Raw genomic sequence first — 13,159 nt, 5'->3', positions numbered from 1 at the left:
TGCCCATAGTAGTATGTGGGGAGGAAGTGTAACTGATAGAAATGGGAAGGTGGTTGAAGAATTGATGGATGAGATGAATTTGATCTGTATGAATGATAGGGGAGGTACACGAGTAGACATGAGAACAGGTCAAGAAGCGGTGTTGGATTTAACTCTTGTAAAAAGTAGGTTAGGGGGAATAATTAAATGGAAGGTATTAAGGAAATGTACTATAGGTAGTGATCACTTTCCTGTTTTGACTGAATTGTGTATTAATATGAATAATTGTGTAGAAAGAAGTGAGAGAAGAGAAGGGAGATGGAATTATGAAAAAGCTAACTGGACTGAATATGTGAAAAGGGTACAGGAGGGTTTAGACATAAATGAAGTAAGAAGTGTAGATGACATAGAAGCTATAAATGAGAAAATTATAGGAGTTATGAAAAATGCAGCAGTAATTAATATTCCTAAGAGTAAAGGAAGTAGAAAGACAAAAATGGTACCATGGTGGAATAAGGAGTGTGATGAAGCTATTAGAAGGAAAAGGAGAGCATATAAGAAGGTAAGAAGAATGCATAATTATACAGATTTAATTGAATATAAGAGAGAACAAGCAAAAGTAAAAGTGGTGCAAAAGAAGGGCAAAAAGACAACATTGGAGAGATTTCTGTGATAGAATAGGGAGAAGTACATCAATAGGAGAAGTATGGAGTATGATAAGAAGGATGAATGGAATAAGGAAAGATATGGAGTATCCTGTTTTAAATGAAGGGGAAGTTATAGCAATAGAAAACTGTGATAAAGCAGAAATGTTTTGTAAAACATTTATAAAAGTAAACAGTACGGAAAATCTGACTGAAGAGTTTAAGAGGGAAAGGGAGAAAATATTACGAGAGCATCCTCATTTATTGGGAAAGAGACAGGAAAGAGATAATGTAATGGATATTCCATTTGGAATGACGGAACTAAAACGAACGTTGAGGAGAATGAGAGAATCCACTCCGGGGCAAGATGAAATCAGCTATTATATGATCAAGCAGTTAAGTGAGGAGTCATTGAGAGTAATGTTAGAGTTCTATAATAAAGTGTGGGAAATGGGGGTGCTACCGCAAAGTTGGAAAGAAGCATTGATACTGCCAATAAGGAAACCAGGGAAGGATCCAAGTAAGCCGGTTAGCTATAGGCCAATAGCTCTTACATCTCATGTAGGGAAAGTGATGGAGAGAATGATAACGGATAGATTAGTATATTTTTTGGAAAAAGAAGGAAAATTAACACCTTTTCAAAGTGGATTTAGGGTAGGAAGAGGAACTATGGATCCGGTTATGTGTTTGGAAGCGGAAATAAAGAAAGCTCTGTCAAATAAAGAATCAGTATTGCTGTGTTTCTTGATATTGAAAAAGCATATGACATGTTATGGAGGGAGGGTCTGATGATTAAGTTGGAAGAGATGGGGGTAGGGGGAAGAATGTTTAATTGGATTAATGACTTTCTTAAGCAAAGAGTAATACGGGTAAGAGTAGGTGATGCTATATCATCTCAAGGAATAGTAGAAAATGGTACTCCTCAGGGAAGTGTAATAAGTCCAGTACTGTTTATAGTAATGATAAATGATATATTTAGTAAGGTGGATAGGAGTGTTGGTAGATCATTGTTTGCAGATGATGGAGCTTTGTGGTTCAGAGGGAGAAACAATAAGTTCATTATGGGGAAAATGCAGAAAGCTGTAGATGAGGTAGTTAAATGGTCATATAAGTGGGGATTTAAGTTATCTGTGGAGAAGTCACAAGTTATTATATTTTCCAACAAGAAAGTAGATAATGAATGGAAGTTAAGGATATATAACAGGGAAATGGCTCGAGTAACATCAGTTAGATTCTTGGGAATGTGGCTAGATACTAGACTTACATGGAAAGAGCATATAGATAAGATAGTGAATAGGTGTAAAAGAGTATTAAATACAATTAAATGTATGGCAGGACAAGAGTGGGGAGCAGATAGAGGGGCGCTTCAAACAGTATATATAGCAATGATAAGATCTGTGCTAGATTATGGAAGTATAGCATATGGGTTGGCGGCAAAATCGCAGTTAGAGAAATTGGATAGAATTCAAGCACAGGCATTGAGAATATGCTGTGGAGCATTTCCAACAACACCTATAGCAGCAATGCAAGTAGAGATAAATGAAATGCCGCTTAATATTAGAAGACAACAGTTAATGGCTGTGTATTGGACAAATCTGAATAGTCAGAATGAGGTACATCCAACAAGGAAAATATTAGGAATATGTTGGGAACAAGGAATGAAGAAACCTAAGAGTTTTGGGTGGGTGGTAGAAGAAGATATTAAGGAGATGGGGATAAACAATTATAGATGTGTACCAAGAGTAATATATCCGCATACTCCTATATGGATTATTTCTCAACCAGTAGTAGATTTAACATTAATGGAGATAAGACAGAGTGAAGGAAATAATGAGATGGAAGTAATGAGAGCGACTGAGTATTTAAGAATAACGTATGGAGATAATATACAGATTTATACAGATGCTTCCAAAAAAGGAATGAGAATAGGAGTGGCAGTCAATGTGCCAAAGTTAATGGTGAAGAAAAAAGCTAGAATTAGTGACCAGTTGTCAGTATATACAGGTGAGTTGATGGCTATTCTGCTAGGAGTAAAAATTATTAAGGAAAGGAAAATAAAAAATGCAGTCATATGTTCAGATTCTTATTCAGCAATTGTTAGTATCGATAATCAAAAATCAGAATCAAGACCAGATTTAATTATGGAAATTCTTCAAAATCTCTTTGAGTTGAATCAAATTAAAATAGAAGTACAGTTTATGTGGGTCCCAGCTCATGTGGGAATTAAAGGCAATGAGGAAGCAGATAAATTAGCTAAACAGGCAGTAGATGAAGAGATGGTAGAAATTGAGTTACCACATAGTTTAAAAGAAATTAAAGCAGTAATAAAAGAGAAAATGATTAAAAAGTGGCAACAATATTGGGATAATGAGAGTAAAGGGAGACATTTATATGCAATACAAAAGAAAGTAGGAAAAGGTAGGAAAAGAGGGAGAAATAGAAGGGAGGAAAGTATAATTACGAGACTAAGGGTGGGACATACTGGTTTGAATAAAACATTACATTTAATTTCTAAGCATCCAACGGGTTTGTGTGAGAAATGTGGGCAGAGTGAAACTGTAGAACATGTGTTTATTAATTGTAATGGTTATGAGGAAGAAAGAGAAGTGCTAAGAGAAGAATTATGGAAGAATGAAGGGAAAGAGTTAACATTAAAGAATATATTAGATTCAGATATAGGAAATAGTATGGTTATTGTGTTGTTTCAGTTTTTGAATAATACTGGTTTAATGAAGAGATTGTAGGATAAATATGTATATAGGTTTATAGAGAGAGGTAGAAGATGTATAGAAGTATAGTATGAGATGGGGTAAGTCAATTTGGAGGTAAATAAGGTTACGGATGGGAAGCGGGAGTTAAAGGGAAATGGGGTGGAAGCTGGAGGAGCTGAACACGCAGCGCCAGTGGGTGTTTTTTTTTTTGTTTTGTTTTTCTGGGGGGGGGGGGGGGGGGGTGCTTAGAAATATTAAGAGCTAGGAATGTTTCTGATCCGAGCTCCAAGCTACCAGATGATGGCAGTAATGCACTGTAAAGTGCGGTTGCCAATAAAATGAAAAAGAAGAAGAAGAAGAAGAAGTGAGTGTTGTTCTTCTCCTGCTTGTGGTGCTTTTTCCCCCGCTTGGATGTGACTTGTTTCCGTTGGGAAGTGTTCTCTGAAGTGTGTCGTTGAGGGCTTGTTGCGAGGAAAAAGGAATATCGTGTGTATGAGGAATTGGAGACGGAGAGCGAGAGGGAAAGAGGAAAGTACATCGTCTGGATGGAAGAGTGAAGATAAGTACTTGATGATTGAATCTCCTATTGCACGCTTGATACTGAGATAGATGTGGGTTGAAGTGCTTGGAGTGCGCCGTATGAATAACATTGAGTGAATTAAACTGATTCTCTGCCGTTCTTATCTCCTCCTTCCGTTCGGATGGTGAAGCGAATCCAGTTCATGCCTATGAAGAAGTGTTTAGAACTTCCTTCCTCACACCGCCGATCCTTCGCTCTTTAGATCGAGACCCAGGGTGAGTGCTGGTCTTAATTACACTTTAACGAGTGGACTTGTAGTGTTTGAATTGACGTTCCTTCTCCTTCCTCGCACTGTATATTGGAGTGAAATTGCTGTGGGTGTGCGAAAGATTGCTCTTTACTGCCGTGCACTCGCCCAAGAGTCAGACTGGTATATTGTATATCATCAGAGCATGGAGGGATCGAGTATGCCCAACTGGGGAAGGGGTTTGAAAGGACAGTTGGTGTGAAGTCTCTGTTGTCCCCATGACACCTGTGAAACATTATATTGCTGTGTGAAGTTATGATTCTGTCTGTCCTAGAGAAAGCCCAGTTCAGTTTGTGACCGTGAGTTCGCTACAACCTTGAAGCCCACCTGTGCGGTGTGAAGTTCCTGTCTTCCCCACGACACATGTGAGAAACACTATACTGCTGTGTGAAGTTATGATTCTGTCTGTCCTAGAGAAAACCCAGTTCAGTCTGTGACTGAGTTCGCTACAACCTTGAAGCCCACCTGTACGGTGTGAAGTTCCTGTCTTCCCCACGACACATGTGAGAAACACTATACTGCTGTGTGAAGTTATGATTCTGTCTGTCCTAGAGAAAGCCCAGTTCAGTTTGTGACTGAGTTCGCTACAGCCTTGAAGCCCACCTGTACGGTGTGAAGTTCCTGTCTTCCCCACGACACATGTGAGAAACACTATACTGCTGTGTGAAGTTATGATTCTGTCTGTCCTAGAGAAAGCCCAGTTCAGTCGGTGACTGTGAGTTCGCTACAACCTTGAAGCCCACCTGTACGGTGTGAAGTTCCTGTCTTCCCCACGACACATGTGAGAAACACTATACTGCTGTGTGAAGTTATGATTCTGTCTGTCCTAGAGAAAGCCCAGTTCAGTCGGTGACTGTGAGTTCGCTACAACCTTGAAGCCCACCTGTACGGTGTGAAGTTCCTGTCTTCCCCACGACACATGTGAGAACCACTATACTGCTGTGTGAAGTTATGATTCTGTCTGTCCTAGAGAAAGCCCAGTTCAGTTTGTGACTGAGTTCGCTACAGCCCTGAAGCCACCTGTATGGTGTGAAGTCCCTGTCTTTCCTACGACACACGTGAGCTGTTCCACCTGTGACCGTGAGTCCGCTATAGCCCTGAAGTCCACCTGTAGGGTGCGAAGCATTCGCCCTCCCAAGACACCCGTGGGAGTTGTACACCGCTCCTGAGCTTGCCCCCTTCTGCCCTAGGGGAAGTCTCGTACGGTGTTTGCGGAGGACCTGCTGTAGTTTTACCTGTCCATTTCTTACTGTGGTAATTGCCCTTGGTGTAAAAGAGGAGAAGAAGCTTTGACCATCCGCTCATCGGAGAACTCACCTGTTCACCACCTCCCATCGTGAACCTGAGACCAGCTTGGAAGAAGGAGCTCGGTCAACCTACTTACCGTAAGATACCTACCTGCACATTATCGACTGCTGTGAACTGTCCCCCACGTGAAAGAGGAGAGGAAGCTTCAACCATCCGCTCATCGGAGAACTCACCTGTTCACCACCTCCCATTTTGAACCTGATACCAGCTTGGAAGAAGGAGCTCGGTCAATCTACTTACCGTAAGATACCTACCTGCACATTATCGACTGCTGTGAACTGTCCCCCACGTGAAAGAGGAGAGGAAGCTTTGACCATCCGCTCATCGGAGAACTCACCTGTCCATCACCTCCCACTGTGCACTTGATACCAGCCTGGGAGAAGGAACTCTGATAACCTACTTACCGTAAGAAACTTACCTGCCCATTATCGACTGCTGTGAACTGTCCCCCACGTGAAAGAGGAGAGGAAGCTTGGATCATCTATCTACCTGTGAGGAACTCCCTTGTCCAATACTTACCTGTCCAGTACCCCTTACTGGGAATCGCCGCCCGTGGGGAAGGTTGTGTCTGCTTTGCCCCGCCTTGGATCCTCCCTGGACGAGGGAGAGGAGAAGACTTTTAGATTAGGATTATCAATTATTTTATTCTCAATAAAATTTTTACTTTTATTCTCTGTCTCTGGTCTCGTCTCTGGCGCGCTCCTCAAAGTGTTCTTGGTCTAGGGGTGGGTGTAGTCTGGTTTGGCCCATCCCGACCTGTGACAAGTGCATGCATTGTGAGTGTGAGTAAAAAAAAAAAAAAAAAAAAAAAAATCCCTTTGCAAAAGTATGCCGTCGGTCCCTGCTACGCAAGCATCACAGAGGACTTTCTCACCTGTCTGTAATGACTACACTGCATTAGACATGTATCAGCTGGCCAGGCTGCTTTTAGGACATGTACTGTGCTACTGGATTAGGTGAGTCTCCCACTCCTCCTGGATATGGGCAGAGATGGGCACAAATACATCAAAAAGTATTTAATTACAAATTACAAACACTTACTCATCAAATGTATTTACTTCAGGATTTAGCATTAAGCTTTGTAGAAAACCTGTAGTATTTTCGAATTACCGTGCTTTCCACCCTCATATCCCCCTGAGATGAGAGATTTATGTATTTTTTGTCTGGAAAAAATCCTCCGATGACGCAAAATGACGATTTTTTGGCCAGAGGCTAAAGACTACAGCCAGTAGGAGGAGCTAGTTCCGCATGTTTTCAATCCGCCCATAGAGGGTGGGATCTCACTCACAGAATGTACACAGTGTCCGCCGTCTTTCTTTGGAAGCTAAGCTAGCAGGCTCTTGTTCTGTGGAGAAAGCTGAGTAGTAGGGGTTACCATCCTCTTTTTCCCAGACATGTCTGGCCGTCGAGATCGTCCAAAATGTCCGGGATTCGGCTTTTGCTTTCTGCAGTCGCCATTCATTATTTACATGCACACCTTTTGTTTCAATCTAACTGAATTCATTCCGATTGGTGAATCTGAATGTAGTGTTTACATGAACGCTAAACAAGTGATCGGTTGATGTGCGTTTTAACACTGCTAAGAAAATTCCCGCTCCTCCGTGAGAGATATGACACCGGTGCGTCTCAGTAATCACGCCACCGGCCTCGCACTGTTCTCCCACGCCCCTCAGCCTCGTCCTGCTCGCCACAGTAAACATAATGAATGGCGACTGTAGAACGCAAAAGCCGAATCCCGGACATTTTGAGCGATCTCACGGAGACTCACTAGTAGCCTAGCCTTGTTGTTTTCAACTGCACGCTCTTACCGGTAGGCGGGGCTTGGGAGTGGCCTCCTAGGGCAGCAAAGCAAGTGCATTCTGGGAGTTGTTGTCTTTCATCCACATAAGCCAAAAATACATTTTCTGGCTTTTCTCAGTCTAGAAAGCTCCAAATTCAAAAATAATTTCACATTTCTTCTACATAAATGACCTATTTTAAATACACATTCATCTTTCCAGAGGTGAAGAATCCCTTTAAATACAATACAAAATACTGCTGTACAAAAATACAAACAAAATTTACAATCATTTGAAGTGCGAGAGTAGGCCTAACTGTGGAGTTAGATAGGCTACATGCAATAGAATGAGTAGAGTATAGAATGTCAGAATATCATAATTTAGTGTAGAAGATGCGCTTTTAACGCTACATGTTGCCGCATACTGTCATAATAAACTATCATTACGCCTGCCACTGGGTGGTGAATTCCGAGAGTCCGAATATTGTGTGCAGTGGACAGACGGCTTTACATAGATTTAAGACACGACAGACTGTGTTTACGTGAATATTCTCCAAGGCGGGGCATTCTGACATAATTTTGTGTGTATCTTGGCAGTTCCCCGCCAAACAGCAGTTCATTAACTACTCAGATTTCAGCAACACACTCACATACACATGTAGGCCTACATGTTGTTTTAATATTACCATCATGATTTATATCATCCGCCGTGACCCACCCGCTTTTAATCAGATTTTTTTTTTTTTACTTGACCCGCCGTCCCGCCCGCAAAAATAACTGCGATCCGCGCTTCACTAGACAGCGCATGTCACTCTTTAGCTAGCAAGTCAATTCACAAGTTCTAGATATTTGCACCAATCTTCTGTCCTATAATGACATTCAGTGAACAATATCTGATGGTATACAGGTGCTGGTCATAAAATTTGAATATCATCAAAAAGTTGATTTATTTCAAGAATTCAACTTAACAGGTGAAACTAATATATTATATAGTCTCATTACATGCAAAGTGAGATATTTCAAGCCTTTATTTGTTATAATTTTGATGATTATGGCTTACAGCTTATGAAACCCACGAAATCAAAATCCCAGAAAATTAGAATATAACATGAAATCACACAGTAATTAAACAGTAATACCATGGTCATTGAAACAGGTTTTGGTTCTTTTCGCAGTGTGGGCAGGTGCAAATCCTGCTGGAAAATGAAGTCAGCATCTCCATAAAGCTTGTCTGCTGAAGGAAGCATGAAGTGCTCTGAAAATGTCCTGGTAGACGGCTGCGTTGAGTGGACAGCACAGTGGACCAACACCAGCCGATGACATGGTTCCCCAAACCAACACAGACTGTGGAAACTTCACACTGGACTTCAAGCATCTTGGATTGTGTGCCTCTCCATTCTTCCTCCAGACTCTGGGACCTTGGTTTCCAAATGAGATGCAAAATTTGCTCTCATCAAAAAAGAGGACTTTGGTCCACTGTGCTTTATTAAATCCAGAGTCAACGCAGCCGTCTACCAGGACATTTTCAGAGCACTTCATGCTTCCTTCATTTTCCAGCAGGATTTGCACCTGCCCACACTGCCAAAAGAACCAAAACCTGGTTCAATGACCATGGTATTACTGTGTAATTACTGTGTGATTTCATGTTATATTCTAATTTTCTGGGATTTTGATTTCGTGGGTTTCATAAGCTGTAAGCCATAATCATCAAAATTATAACAAATAAAGGCTTGAAATATCTCACTTTGCATGTAATGAGTCTATATAATATATTAGTTTCACCTGTTAAGTTGAATTCTTGAAATAAATCAACTTTTTGATGATATTCTAATTTTATGACCAGCACCTGTATTTTACTAGATACTTTACTTTAAAGCAGTTTGACTGAGCACAAAAGCACCTTCTTTACTTAATTGGGTCTGACCTTGTTCACAATGAGCGAACTGGACCTTTTTCACAGATTGTAATGACGAGTTTTAAAGGTGCTCTAAGCGATGTCACACGTTTTTTAGGCTGAAACATCCTCACTATCCGCTAACTGCCTGTCCCCTGAACACACTGTAAAAAAAAACGCAGTCTCTGTACACAGCCCAGGCTCCACAAATGGCAACAAAAACAAATTGGCCCAACCTGCACCACGAAACATCATAAACAATGTTCCAGACAATAACTGACAAGAATGATTTGGTGGTGGGGGTTGGGGGGTTAGTTAGCACATGAAGGGGGGTGTTCACACTGCGAGAGGATAAAGGCTCTGATATCCACCATGTCACCTCCACCTGGCAACAGAGATGGCCAGCGCTGTTTGACGGACTGGGCTGCCTTACAGCCTTACAAGCCTCTGATGGACCCTGGGTTATCGCCGGTCATACAGCCCCTGCACAGGATGCCTCTAGCTCTGCGGGAGGAAATCACTGCTGAGCTTCAAATGATGCTGGACATGGGAGTGATTGAGCCAGTCAATACGGCCCCCTGGATTTCTGACCTGGTCATTGCAACAAAAAAAAATCTGATGGAATACGAGTCTGTGTTGACCTGCGCTCTGTAAATAAGGCTGTTATCCCTGACAAGTATCAATTACCCACACCTGAGAAGCTAACCACTCACCTATATGGTTTGACAGTCTTTGCGAAGCTGGATTTGAGCCAGGGTTACCTGCAGGTGCCTCTCCACCCTACCAGCTCACAGCTTTTGAGACCTCACAGCTTTTGTCACACATGCTGGGGTATTTCGTTACACTCGTATGCTGTTCGACTTAAGCTTCACCCCCAGCTGCGTTCAAAAGGTGATGGCCAATTTCTTCTACCAGGAATTTGCTGGTATTCCTGGAGTTGTGGTCTTCCTGGATGACATAGTTGTTAATGCATCAGATGTCTAGACCCATAACAACCATCTCAGTAGGGTGGTCAGTGCTCTCATGGCACATAACCTTACGTTGAATGGAGAGAAATGCACGTTTGCAACCTCAGCCATAGATTTTGTAGGGTTCCATCTCACATCTAGGGGCATCGTCCCTCTTCAGTCAAATATCGAAGCGATTCAAAAAATCCCTGTGGCAGGGGGGCGTGGCCTAGCGGAGCCTGTGACGGGAGAGAAGATTGGGAGACAGGTGCAGCGTAAGTGGGTCAAATGCAAAAGCCGAACACCTGTGTCTTGTTTCAGTGATTGGTGTGGAGAGACTATAAAAGCCATGTGGAAACAGTGTGAGAGGAGAGAGACCAGCGGAGAACTGTGGGTGAAACGTGTGACAAGCTGAAGACAGCGGAAAGAGTGGAAAAAGTCAGACGCGGAAGCCAGAGAGCAACAGGAATATATTGATGGATTGCTGATAGTAGTGGACTGAGTTTTGAGTAAACAGCACTGTGTGCATGACGTTGTTTTTTTGTTTGGTTTATTTTTGGTTCCAATAAACACCTGCAGTCTCCGCAAGCCGACCCTGTCCTCTTCCTTCCCTGAGTCTTGAAATTCACTGAACCGTGCTACAATCCCATAGCCCACTTCTGCCTCCCAGGCAGCCTCGTTTTTGGGCATGACGGCCTACTACCTTCGTTTCCTGCCTCAGTACTCCCGAACCACAGCACCACTTCGCCAGTTACTAAAAAAAGAGAAGACATGGAACTGGACTGCAGCATGCTCTGAGGCCGTCTGGACACTGAAGTCCCAGCTTACAGCACCAGCTGTCCTGGCCCACTTCGACCCTGACAGTCAGACTATCGTCACCTGTGATGCATCTACACAGGCCCTGGGAGCGGTGCTGTCAGACTAGTTGGAGTGGAAAGACTAGTAGCATTCACCTCTAGAGCTCTGACCCCTACGGAACAGCGCTACTCTGTCTGTGAACGCGAGGCCCTCGAGTGTATCTGGGCAACTGAAAGATGGCACCTTTTCCTCTATGGTCGTCGTTTCATCCTCCATCGTCGAGTCCGTCAGGCTCTGACCACGCTCTTGTCAGCCTCCGGCTTAGGTCATAAACCCTTACGTCTGCACAGATGGGGTGAGCGCCTAAGGCAGTATGATTACCAACTCAAATTCACACCAGGGAGGGACAACGTGGTCGCCGATCTTCTATCTCGATCCATTGATGCGCCCACACCGACAGCCTCGCCAGGGAGTGATGACATGGAGCCAGAACTCATCCAGATTGCACGGCCATGCACCTCTGAAAGCGTCTGTCTCTCTGGAGGAGCTGCAGAGGGAGTCAAAGTGTGACCCCACACTGACAACACTCCACACATATATACGCTTGGGGTGGCCAGCACAGATGCCTGAGGAGTTAACACCTTTTGCTAAAGTGCGAAATGAACTGTCCTGCTGGGGTGATGTTTGTGTCTCCAAGGGCCTCTGTACAGTGTGCCAGGCAGTATGCGTGCACGTGTCCTATCAATGGTGCATGAGGGCCACTTTGGCATCATTAAGCTAAAGCAAAGATGCCGGGACCTGGTCTGGTGGCTAGGCATTGACCACGACATTGAAGGGTTGGTCAGGGGCTTTGCACCTTGTCTCCTCAGTGGGAAGACTGGACTACCAGCTCCAACCCCTCTTCAACCTGTTCCATGGCCCATGGGAGCACCTTCCACTGGATATTTTTGGGGAAATTCATGACCTTAGAGTTCCTCATCATCAACGCTTTCTGTTGGTCGTGTACGATCTCCATTCTAAATGGCCTGAGGTAAGACCAGCCGGAACAGTCACATCACATACCATCACACAGATAATGGACAGTCTGTTTGCTCGCTGGGGCATGCCCCGTGCCATCACTACTGACAATGGACCTGCAGACTTCTCCACTTTCCTTTGCAATAAGGGAATTAAGCATATCCGGGCTGCTCTCTACCATCCCCAAGCGAACCGCGGGGTCGAAAGGTTCAATCAGAGCCTAAAGAACAGCATTCTTGCAGTTTTGCAGACTTGGTCTGAAGATTAGTTATACCTGTATGAGTGAATGGTTTCATTGAGTCGGCCTCAAGTACCATTTTTAGTGTGTAAGCAAGTTTAAAAAAAAAACGGTAATGTTTACACATGGATAAATGTGTGCTATTTGAGTTCACAGTGTGACATTTGAGGTAATTATATTATGCGTTTGTGTTTTCTGAATGAGAACAAAGTGCAAAGTGAGGGCATTTTTGAGTAGAGTTTTGCAGAAAACATTGAGAAAACTGGAACGTGCATGAAAACAGGTAAAATGTGTAAAACGTTTTGAGAAACGTGTCTTTGTTTCGAGAACTGGATGAATGGTTTGGGAAATTGGCCCACTTGAATCAGTTATAGTGTGTTAGCAATCGAGATAAACTGTAATTTATATCAGTTTATAAAAAGCACTTAAAATAAAATGGCATTACATATTATTTATTTCCAAATTGCATGCTATGTTTGAAGTTATGTAGAGTTAAAATCTTGGTTAACCATCTGTACTGCATCATGACACCTCCTAGTGGTAAATATTTAAGATGCACACAAGTTTTAGGAGAGACATCATTTCTCATTACACAGCAGTAAGGTTAAAACATTTACAAAACTTTTAATTTGTATATGTCAAAACAAAACAGATAATATCTTGAACAGCCCTCCTGCTTAATTTTTTTTTAAACATTATTGTATTAAAAATAAGTAAAATAAATGTTATATATATATATAAACTTTTTTTATTTTTTTTTATAGAAATGGCAACCACTATATAACTTTCATTATGACATCATTAATGGAGCAAACTGTGCTCATAGAGCACTCATGGTATATTGACATGGAAACTGGAGTTCCACAGGGATCAGTACTAGGACCATTTTTAATCTCTCTTTACATTGAATCACAAGCAAAGTTATCAAATCTAATGGCTTTCTTTATCATTCTCATGCAGATTATACTCGGTTAAATCTCTACTTCTACCCTCTGACAAACAGGTTTCACAGCATTTCT

This window comes from Leuciscus leuciscus, assembly GCF_965113295.1.
Source record: "Leuciscus leuciscus genome assembly, chromosome: 19".
Lineage (NCBI taxonomy): Eukaryota > Metazoa > Chordata > Actinopteri > Cypriniformes > Leuciscidae > Leuciscus > Leuciscus leuciscus.
This window is presented reverse-complemented; position numbering follows the sequence as displayed.